Here is a 12,470-nt window from a genome sequence, read left to right as displayed (position 1 = left end):
ACCAATCAACCGGGTTCGTTACAAAGTGCTGGTCATTACCTTTAAAGCCCTATATAGTCAAGGGCCTGCCTACCTTAGGGACCGTCTCTCCCCATATGAGCCCCAGAGAGTACTGAGATCAGGGGCCGAAGGAGGACAAATTGAAGAGCACATGAGAACGGGCCTTTTCGATCGTAGCTCCACACTGGTGGAATCAACTTCCGGATGAAGTGCGGGCCCTGCGGAGTCTGGGTCAGTTCCGCAGGGCCTGCAAGACTACTCTTTTTAAAATGGCCTTCACTTAAATATAGACCCAAGAGACAGACCTGCTGTAGACATATCCAGCCACCAAAATTTCACTGAGGAAAATCTGAGAGATAGCACCGTAAATGTTAATTTTAATTGTTAATGATGGTTTTAAATGATGGTTTTATTAATGAATTATTTATTTATCAAATTGTGCTGATGTTTTATTGTAAATTGAATTTGTATGTTGTGAGCCGCCCTGAGCCTGCTTCGGCAGGGAGGGCGGGATATAAATAAAATGTATTATTATTATTATTATTATTATTAAGTGTGGTGGGAGTAATGGGGGTGACATGGTGTCACAGCAGGGTGTGACATCACTTCCAATTTCACACTATCAGTGTGATTTAAAGTGATCTCTAGATACAATGTTACAGTTATAAAGCATTACAATGTTACATGTTAGTATGATACCATCAGGGATCATACTTACTGGGATGAGTTCAGCACTTTACTGGTCAGAAACAATCTAAAACTCCTTGTCCCCCCCTCCCCCTGTTCCATTCAATATTCTTTGGGTTCTATCTCTCAAGATTAAAGAAGCAAGTATGTGCCAGGAAATTCAACAGTGGACACAATATTGGGAATTGTTGTGCTAGAGAGAACCTATTTCTTTCTATGACCAAAACTGCCTATCCCAATAGGAAATGTTGAATGTGCTGAAGTTGAAGCAAAATCAAAACCAGATCAACTGTGAGATTAAGAACAAACTTCAAAGGCCACTCTGTGAACTGCTTAGTATAGCAAATAAACTCCACACCAGCAGAATTTTGAGAAATGCTAGCATAGCCTCCAATGACTGTTGGCACAAGGGGCAGCAATAGGCAGTGTGAAGAGCATGCCAAGGGTGAAGATGGCCTTAGCTGGTGTTCTAGGTTTATGTCCTGCTCCCAGTTCCTATGAATTTTATGCCTAATATGTAAATTTGTTAGGGAGGGTCCTCATTCAAGGACCTAACTTTGGCATGAAATAAAGGTGTATATATAAGAAAGTGACTGTCTCCAGTTGTAAAATATTAAGAAGCAAGCTAGCTTGCACCATACTTTCCAACATTTTAAAATTTGTCTTTAAAGTTTAAGGGCTTTAAAAGTGATAACTGGCACAGAAGCAATTATCATAGCTCAATAAATGATGCTGTTATACAAAAGTTTGGGCAGACATTCTCAATAGAACCTATGTGCCTGCTACATTAACTGAGAAGAGTTCTTCCTCCTTTTGATTCTTTTAGTCTTTTGCAGATTTTATGATTTTTATGACATTTAAAACAATTACATCAGTAGTCAACACAGTTTAATTATCCATATGATTCAGCATTTAATCTTGTTATGAAAAGGCATTTTTAAAAGTAAAGGAGGGGAAAAACTGTTCTGTACTGGAGATGATTCCTCCAGTGTATGAAACCAGATTTTAAGAAAGTTGCTAAAAGGATGTGTGTGTGTGTACAATCCGGGGGGGGGGGGGGAGTGCAGACCTGGCACCAGGCTTCTGTGCAATGGAAAATGATTCCATATGAAAAGGCACTATAATCTATGAGCTCAGGGAGGCCCTAGGGTTTTTTTCCTCAGATAGCTGCTTCCCCTCCCAGCTATGCCTCATAGCAAACTGCTTTTGTAACAAGAGCAATTCAAAAGAATTGCTGCATGGCTTGCTGCAAAACTGCTGCATGGAACCCAGCAGCTCAAAGCGAAAATGTAAAAAAAAACTCCACCAGGCCAAGCAACAGAACAATGCCTGAATGCAAACAACAACATTCAACCCCTCTGCCTTTTGGCTCTGCAGACATTCAAAAAACTTAAGTGCTGCCTGTACCCGCATATATAACATGAAGCCTCAGTTGACTTTATTGGAAACATAAAGGTTACATTACAAACAAAACCAAAACCAACAACAATTACTTACAAAAACCAGGCCTACAGCACTCTAGCTCAGAGGTTCCCAGACTTATTTGGCCTAACGCCTCCTTTTCCGAAAAAAAATTACTCAGCACCCCCCTGGAAATTTACCTTCAAGAAGTGGACTAAAAGATGCAGTGACATATTTGCACACAGGGTAAACAAAGATGTTGTAAAGAAGACACTTTGAAGCTTGAAATTCTAAAATTATTTTATAAATTCAACCACAGTCACATTTGCATACACAAAGGATTTTTGAAGTTTCTTTATAATTGCTATCCCACCCTCCCTGCAAGTGATCTCGGGACAGGTAACAGCAGTTGAAATACAGTATACAATGCATCATTTCCATCCTACAGAACAATGCAACAAAACCAATGAAGATAAAATATGCATGTAGCAGTAAACAGGAAAAGCAACAGGCAGTCTGAGTTCAATTCACCAATTAGTTCTGACTTGCAAAACATTGTGGTCAGTTAAGTCCTACTTCTCAGTCTTGCTCATCCACTTCTTCAAATAGATTCAGTTCCAACAAACTGGCAGCCCTGCAGTCTCCAACTTGAAAAGATATACACACAGAAAATTAAGATAACAAAGGATAATATTAAAATAAGAATAGGGTATAATGGAGAATTGATCCAAGGGTAACTGGGGCTCTGGGAGGGCTGTTTTTGAGGTAGATGCACCAAATGTTCAGCATAGCATCCAATGCCACTACTCAAAACACCAAGTTTCAAAACAGTCAGACCAGGGGGTCCATTTCTATGATGCCCCCCAAAAGGAGCCCCTATCCTTCATTGTTTCAAATGGAAGGAAGGCATTTAAACAACGTACTGTCACTTTAAATGTGATTGCCAGAACTCCCTTCAGAGTTCAATTGTACTTGTCACAATTTTGCTCCTGGCTCTACCCCCAAAATCTCCAGATATTTCTTGAGTAAGACTTGGGAACCCTATCCCAAAACTCTATGGTTTTCCCCAGACACTCTAGCCATTTGGGAGGTAGAACTCTATGGAACAATGGGTACCATAGAGTTTTAACCTTCCAAATGGCTAGAGTGTCCAGGAAAACCATAGAGTTTCCCCAGAAACACCTAGAGCGGCCCCGCACGGCTTCTGCCATTTTGATGACGTCACTTTCGGCTGATGTCATTTTTGTCACGCACACACAATGAACGTGCAACTGTCCCCCGCCGGGGGATGAAGAGGACTTGGCAACCCTACCCAGAAGTGGTGTCATTGCATCCCCACTCTGCTCTAGAAATCTAGAGATTGGGAAAAATCCTATATTACTGTGGACATGGTGACCAGAAATGACATCACTAAATTGCAACATCATCTTCCACCATCCCAATGCAAGAGCACATAAGAGCCAAGCAGTAGGAGTCTGGCAAGTCTATGGAACTACCTTCTCCTTGCAGGAATGTTGGGATCAAAGTTTGATAAGAAATAAAGAAATCATTCAAATTTTTATCTTGGGAGTGACGTGCATGGAAATCTCCTATGAATGAAAATCATTGCGTGGCTTGGATAACTGTCGTAGTGCAAGAAATCAAGTGGGATTTTATAGCGAAATATGTTCCCATTAATGTGAGGAGCACATTGTCTGCACTGAGACATACTAAATTGGCTTTGAAAAATAACTACAGTCACACTCAAGTGCAGTTGGGGAAAGTGCCTTGTTTTTATTTTCAGTAACACTACAGTCTCCAGGCATATTCAAAATGTCATTTGCTCTAAATAAAAGGCAGCTTTGAAAGTGTGCCTTTGCATCAATGAAAACACAGTCAAACAACAATTGATTCTGAAAGCATGATGTACTTTATAATGGCAGCTATGCTGAGAGCAGTTTCACAAGTGAGAGTATTTCAGTGCTGGGAGCGTGGAACTAATAAGTCTACAGATTCTATATTCAGGTCAGAACACTGAAAGGAAAAAGAGAAATGGGAGGCTTTTGTCTGCTCCTTTTCTGCAATGAGACCTGATGTTTAAGAGGAAAGGGTGAAGTGCTTAAGAACTGAAAATGTGTAGTGATTAAGCAGCAGTTATTACATCATTATGATTAAATATGGAACTGAATCAGGATATGCAGTTGAAGCTGATACGTTGGAGCTTGACTCATGAGTAGCTATGAATAATTGAAACAGCTGCATTATATTAATCTACTAACACTTGGACATGCTTAAGCCATCATTATTTTTGCTTAAAGATAGGGCATTTCAGACAGTAAAGCCGTTGACAAGAGAACATATGAGCCAATTTATATGTTGGCTTTGGAGCACAGTTGCTTTTATGAGACTGGATCGCAAGGCATAGTGGGAGAGAGCCCCAGGCCATCTTCACAATCACACACTAGCATGTGAAAGACACACACAATTGTGGTCCAACCTATGCCACTGTTATGTTTATACACAATTCCCCAGTTATGTAATTTTATGCAGCCATGTGTGTGGATGGAGGAAAACAGGATTTCATACGGTCGTTTTCGCACTCACCTTAATCAGCAGCGACGACCCTCTTCACCGCGCAGGATCTGCGCGGATTTCACACTAATTGCCGCGGAGCACCCAGAAGAGCCGGAAAGTCCCGGCGCTTTTGCGGCGCAAACAGAAACTGGTTTTTGGTGGTTTCCATTTGCGCCGCAAAAGCGCCGGGACTTTCTGGCTCTTCTGGGTGCTCGCAATTAGTGCGAAATCCGCGCAGATCCTGCGTGGTGAAGAGGGTCATCGCTGCTGATTAAGGTGAGTGAGAAAACAACCATAATTGCATAAGTGGGCCAAACCAGGTGTGACCTCTCAGTTTCTTGAAAGACACTCTCAGAGTGCCCCCCCCCCCCCCATTATTTAAATAAAAAAACACAGAATCAGATCAGCACCATGGTACAGTAAGGGGTGAGTGTATGTGTAGGGGAAGGGGAAAGTTTTCCCTCCTGAGAAATGGAGCAGCTATTGTAATTAAGGCAAACATACACATACCTGTAACCAGGGATCATTTTGTAGAAAAATAGGTGGTGGAGCTCATCCAGGGATTGTTATGCAACTGCACATACTATTCAATGGACAAGGAGGTGGAACACTCAGAAGGAGGAGGTGGAACTCTCAGAAAGGTTCAGGAGCTCCTGTGAGCTCCCACTGAATCTGAGGCCTTCCTGTAACAATACTGGTATGCAACCATGCAAGTAGCAAACTTCCCTTGGGACAGGTAATGGCCACAAGATTCAACTGTTCTAATTACCAAAGATATCCACTACTACTACAGTACTGATTTAATCCATATAGAAAAGAGAACTGTGCAGAAATTAGAAGTCAGTTTCTGCCTGAACTCATGTAATATGTTCATACCAAACCTGTGATGTTATACGTTCTCACCTCATATCCAGATACCACCATAAGGCATTGTGAAAGGAGTATGTGGTCGATTATCTTGGAGGAAAACTGCCATCTTCCAGCTCTGACGCCTTCACTGTCTGTGGTCAAGATAAATCAAGAAACGATGCTAGCACCACAATAATGAGTACACTTGAGTCATCCTGGCAGTTTTCCTTCTTAGTTGTTTCAGGAATTATCTGCAGAGGATGTTGAGATTGTGGAAAAATTGCACCTTTGCTATATAGCGTATGTATCATAGTTCCTATATTTTATGTGTGCAGCTTTTGTATGAACAAAAGTTCTTCCAATGGGATCTGAGAGACTCTTATGGACAAACTCCTGTTGGGTGCTACTATAAGGATGGAGAATTTACGAACAGCATCCTCCCTTGTTGTCACATGTGCACAGAGTATTTGCTGTGATAACACAAGGCAACAAAGGTCATTTTGCCCAATTCCCCCTTTCACTGAAGCTTCCAATGCCAAGAACATTCCCTGACCTTCAGCAGTGAGCTTTCAGGAAATAGGAAGTCAGGGAAAGTCCTGTTGTGAAAACTTCATCCTATTTTTTTTAACTTCACTATTTCGTTGCTGACTGAAAGCAAGAGTGACTCAACATACTGAAAGCAGAAGAATATTGGCAGTTATTTTACCTGAACTACTTCAGGCTACTTGTTAGACATTCTCAGAATTACATTAGCCCAGAATCTTCCCAAAACATCTTGTTTTGGCATCCAGGTTTGGAGTTCCTTAATAGTCAAAAAACATACAAACATTAAACCTGAAACTGTCTCCATGGCAGTCACTTTTCTATCATATTTTTAAAGTTTTTTGCAGCAGGGTTGCTCACATTGGTGACAACACAACTCACTAAAATTATTTTAATTTAAAACAGAAAATACTGCTTGTTTGTCGAACTTTCACTTTGTGGCAAAACACTAGCAAAGCCAAGAAATTTTGCATTTGTTTTTCATCACATTCAACAATTTGCTTATCTTTGTGCAATAAACATGTTGCTTATAAAAGTGATTTCTTAACCATTTTCCTCTTCCCACCCCCATAGTTTGCTGTGAACAAAGAGAGGGTGGATTCTATGGAAAATAATTTCAAAAGTTACTTTTCAATTAGATCTATGAAGTGTTTGTACAAGGGGTTACCCTGTGTGGGAGAATCTGGCATGTAGCAGTTCCTGTCATGGTTGTAAATTCGGGAGACATTATTGCAGCTGTTACAGTTTGTTAACTGAGTACACATCTGCAGAAAATACAGAAATACATGAAAGCTTGCATTCTAAATAAAAATTGGTTGGTCTTAAAGGTGCTCCTTGACTCCTGCTTTGTTCAACATCTGCAGAAAGCACATTTAACATTTAAATGCAGTCAGATTGCAGTCTATATATGCTTGTGTGGGTCTTTTCACAGTAGGCCTACCTTTCCACAGGGTAGTTACAGATTGCAAGAACTTTGCTATCTGGTGACAGCTTCTCTAGCGTTGACACAAAAGACACACATAAAATGTTGTATGAGTATGCTGATTGATGAAAGTGCAACTTTATTTATTTATTTATTTAGCAAATTTATATTTTGCTCTACCCCTGTGCTCAGGGCAGATTACAACATAATTAAACAGTTAAAATAAGAACATTAAAGCCAATAAGAACAATCTATTAAAACAGTTAGACCTCCTATTTACAGAGCAGGTGACAAAAAAGTCCACAATTTCCAGCTGTTCATAAATCAACCAATATCTTAAAATGACTGGGCCTCCAAATGCAGAGAATGACTCTGCTGGGGATTAGAGGACGTTTTGAATAATACAACAAAGGTGATTGCAAAATTATGGGTCCTAAATGTACACAACAATTTGAGGTTAGTCATGAATCCCTATTAAACAAACAATCAGTGGAAAAGCTGGGGAATGGAGCAGGGTAACAGAATTATGAGAATAAGGTGCCAGTTGTAAGACCCAGGCAGAACAAGTCTCCCTTGTGTTGCAAGTATATAAAAGGCTGGATGAGGTCAGGCTGTCTTTCTCTTGCTGCAGGATGAACCAAAGGGTAAAAATCAAAGGGATTTTGGCAATCTTAGCTTGTGGCTCATAGCTTGTGGCCTTGATGGATGAATTCAGTGGATTTCAGCCTAATAGAGGATGTTTGGATTTTTTTTTTGCGGGGGGGGGGGCGCGTTCATCTTTCTTTGCATTATATTTTATTTAAATTTATTTATATTGTTTTGTTATTTTTGTAAGATGCTTTGTGTTTCTACTGGAGATACAAAATTCACTAAATACACTAAATAAATTTATACTCCTGGATGGATGTTAATGAATCCTAAAACTGATTCATATGTTATAAAGTCCTCATGTCCTACACTTTGGTCATGTCGACAGATGTGCTCTTGGACTTCCATGCTCACAATTTAAATACCAGGCATGGAGGGAAGGATTATTCAAATCAGGCACATGCCATTTTCCCAGCTTGAAATGTTTCTGGGGTGCTCCTATTTGCTCTTTTGGGGAAACATAGATGCAGCCCATCAATACAAATCCATTCCCCAAATGATGTGTATAGTTATGGTTGCTGTAAATGTCTTTCTCTTGGTTACAAGCCAGGTAATTTAACTTCCTGGAAATTGCTATTTATCTTCCTCTGTTGTATAGTATTTTGTGGCAAAGCTCCCATGTTTCACCTTGGCTTTTTTGTGATTTGTAATACACTATTTGGCATCTTTGCTGAACAAAAAGTGGTTTATTAGAAAACATACATGAAATGCAGAGAATGACTGTGCAGAGGATTAGAGGATGTTTTAAATAAGGCTCAATGCAAATGGTTGACCTCCTTTTGGCAGCCTATTCCTTTGCTTTTGACAGGTCCTTACAGAAGGCACATGGGTTGACTAACATTATTTGACATGAGTAAGATCTTCTATTTTGCAAGCAAGTACTTTGAGAAAACCCACCTTCAAAATTTGGTGGTACAAGCAGGAACTCTCAAGGACTTGTGGGAGGGAACTCATTTCCTGCTCCCCCAGTACTTTCCCTTTGCCTTTCTTGAAAGCTCTCATAGCCTCTCTGCCTTTCCTGCTTCCTTCTCTCCTTCTAGTGTAGTCAGCTTGGAAAATTCTGTGAATCACAATGGATATCGCAACCACTGAGATCAGCTCCCCTTAGGGTTGCCACAGCTTCAAATTGGGAAATTCCTGGAGATTTTTGGGTGGAGCTTTGGGAATATGAGATTTGTAGGGGAAAGCAAACTCAGTAAGATATAATGACATGGAGTCCATTGTCTATGGCATTATATTGGGCTGAGACCCCCCCCCCCCAAAAAAAAAAAACCCTTGCCCTTCTCAGACTCCACGACAAAGGGTCCAGGAATTTCTCAACCTGGGGCTAGCAATCCTAGTCAGGCTTACCCCAGTGAGTCCTCCTTCACAGGCCAAAATAGACATGGAAAAGACCTTGTCCCCTCCCCTTGCATTTTGACTCACAGAAACTCAGCCTGGAATACTTAGTTACCTAGCAATAGCCACTGAGGTAATCTGTTGCTTAAAGCTACAGGCACTCCTTTTTTCATCTGGTTTTTTTAAATGTGTTTTTAGATTTCACGTTTTTCTGTAAACCTAGAGCCTTTTTCCGGTTTGAAGAAAGATGTCTTGCCTGTTCATAGTGTCAGCTGCCAGATTTAAGTATCCTCAATTTGTCCAGCTTTACTATTAGTGTATAGATTATGTAAAATTGTGTACAGTTATATCATTTTGAGGGATCTTATTGCTGTGAGGCTCAAGACCTGGCTTGCAGAGTTGCTAGATCTGTCTTTGTATCTGTAGTTAGCAGTGGCCAAGTATTTGTATTATTCATTTTTTGTACCACTTTTCATTAAAAAAAAATACACAAGGCAATCTACAGTTATAAAACAGAAATAGATGCACTTATATAAACCAGTAACATAAAAGCAACTGGCAGCAAAGCTAAGACACCCTTCCGGGAGAAAGCTCTATTGAATAACATGAAACGTGTTTCTGAGTTAACCTGCTTAGGATTGCTCCATAGATGTATGTATTCTACAGTTTCAACTACAAAGAAGTCATGTGTGGGGGCACAATTCAGATCAGGAAAGCAGAACTGAAGGTTCAAGCCTTTTTTTCCTGAACTGTTTCTTAATTTGAAACAGCCCTGCAGAATTACTATTAGTTGCCCTGTTGGGTTAATATTACAGTTCTTGACACAGATCCAAAATAAGCAGGGCAACAAGCAGCTGAATATGGTCATTTCAGGTCAGTAAAGTGGAATGGAGGGAAAGACTGACATGACATCGCCTCCATTTCCTATCTGATGGGGTCCCATATTTAACTGGTTTTAAAAGAAAACAAATGCTTTGGAGCTCAGACACAGATCTTCCAACTTCTTGTCTGGTTTGGCCTTAATATTAAAATCACAAGCCATATAAACATCAATGTAAAACAGAAAGAATGTTAAACATTGGACCAAAATAAATTCCTTATATCTTATGGTTAATGTATTCCCAACTGTTTTCCATAAAATGTGGATATATTTTCTTTTCACATGATGTGGAATAATGAAGAGTGCTTTTATACCTGTCTTTCCCCCCTCAACTGAAAGTATTTTGGAGCTCCATAGAAACAGGGTATAGACTTTTCAATTTTCAGGGAGGGGGGACAGGAACAGGATTGAATCTGCCCCAAGACTATAATTAGTAATTATATTAAATTATTTCAATATGATATTATTTGCATTTCCAAAAACCACCTGCCATCAACAAGCACGTGGTTTTAAAAATGTCATTTTCCCACTTGTAATAGTTTGAATCTTAATCAAAGAAAGAGGACTGTGTAAGAGGAGAGGAAAGATGTCATGAATCCTTCAGTGAGATAATTAGAGCAAATATTTACTATGTGTATGAAAGGAAATACTTACTCCCCCTTTAACTTTTCCTCACAACTGCAGTATGTAGGTTGGTCTGAGAGCTTGTGGCTGGCCCAAAGTCTCAGACTGAGCTTCATGGCCAAGTGGGGGTTTGAACTCTGGTCTCTTAGATCAATACTGCTCAATTACTGGATATTACAGATCAATCTCAGAAACCAAAGTAAATGCTGGCTTCTCAGATATCCGGATCTGGAAATATGGGAGTATTTGTTCAGAGAAAGTAGAATCCAAGACAGCAGAAACATCTAACCTTCCATATTGGGGAACCATTTTTATTTTCCCATGGTGCAGAGTGTTAAAGCTGCAGTATTGCAGTCCTAAGCTCTGCTCAAGACCTGAGTTCGATCCCCGGTAGAAGCTGGGTTTTCAGGTAGCCGGCTTGAGGTTGACTCAGCCTTCCATCCTTCCGAGGTCAGTAAAATGAGTACCCAGCTTGCTGGCGGGAAAGCATAGATGACTGGGGAAGACAATGGCAAAGCACCTCACAAAAAGTCTGCCATGAAAACGTTGTGAAAGCAACATCACCCCAGAGTCAGAAATGACTGGTGCTGGCACAGGGGACTTTTTCTTTTCCATCCCTTTTATTTTCCCTCTCCACCCCCAACATATACAGATGCGCAGAGACAAAAAAAAAAAAGATCTGAAGACAGAAATATTCTTATATCCTCAATTTCCTTTCCAAAATCTCAATTTCCAAAATCGCCTTAACTTCCATCGTTTTGACCACAAGCATTCACTCCCCCCCCCCCAACACAGATGACAAAAGAATGAGATATTTCTATCTCCTCCATTTCCTTTTTCTTCAAAGCTGCAAGTCCTAGGATACCAAATCAGCTCCCACTATTTGAGCCACAGGCCTCTGGTCATCCAGCTCCAATTTTCAATATTTGTTAACAGGGTTGTGGACACCCCCCCCCTCCAAAATACACTAGTCTAAATATAAAATTGTGATAGAATGGAAACATTTCCTTCTTTATTTTTTTTTTTTTTTAGTTTTTCATTTTATTGCTCTTTCAGTCATATTCATAGGCATACACAACAACAAAAAGAAAAAGAGACAAACCATAAAGGATTAACAGCATCCTGTACATCTAAATACAAACTTGTTTTTTGTACTAAGAGAGATGGATTGTGGTTACAAAACCAAATTTTAAACCTTTTTCCTATTTAAATTAAATAATTATATCATAAACATAAAACAGTAGTGTAAAACAGAGATCACTTTTTTTCCAACCAATTATAGAATTTTTCCCATTTTTTTACAGCATCGCTCTTTGGCATCCCTTTAACTAAATTAGATAAAATGTCCATTTCTGCTACTTGAAGTATTTTTTGAATTACATTGTCCCTTTGCGGGATGGATTTTTGTCTCCAACATTTGGCGAAAAGTATTCTTGCCGCTGTCAAAATATAAACATTTCTTTATTTAAAGGAGGGCCTAGGTAGTTGAAACCTTGCCACTTCCTAAATTAGGCTTCCCAACCCCCTCGCCCTGGCGGGGGACCCACGAATTTGCAGCCTCCTCCCCCGCTCTCCAAAAATCCAGAAGCGGGGGGGGGGGAGTGGGAAACGGCGCCAATTTTAGTTCCACTCTTCCCCATTGAGTTTCCCAGTTAGGTTCTTCTGCTTTCCGAGGCTGCTTCTCGCGCCCAGTCAGCTGGCCAGAGGGGGAAGCCCCGCCCCCAGAGGATCATGTGCCTTTCTACCTCCGGAGGCTTCAGTCTCCGATTGAAAGGCTTCAATTCTGGTGTGTCTGTGTTGCTGTAAAGAAGCTGGCAGCAACTTGTGAGTAGAGAGGCCAGATTCACCAGAAACCGGGTGGGTGGGGGGAGAAGGAGAGGGAAACGTCTTCATTATTCCCTATGTGGAGATCGTATAATGAGGAATTGATCTAGAGGTTTCGGGGGCTCTGGGGGAGCTGTTTTTTGAGGTAGAGGCACCAGATTTTCAGTATAGTATCTAGTGCCTCTCCCCAAAGTACCCTCC

Source organism: Heteronotia binoei, chromosome 1, assembly GCF_032191835.1.
Source record: "Heteronotia binoei isolate CCM8104 ecotype False Entrance Well chromosome 1, APGP_CSIRO_Hbin_v1, whole genome shotgun sequence".
Lineage (NCBI taxonomy): Eukaryota > Metazoa > Chordata > Lepidosauria > Squamata > Gekkonidae > Heteronotia > Heteronotia binoei.
This window is presented reverse-complemented; position numbering follows the sequence as displayed.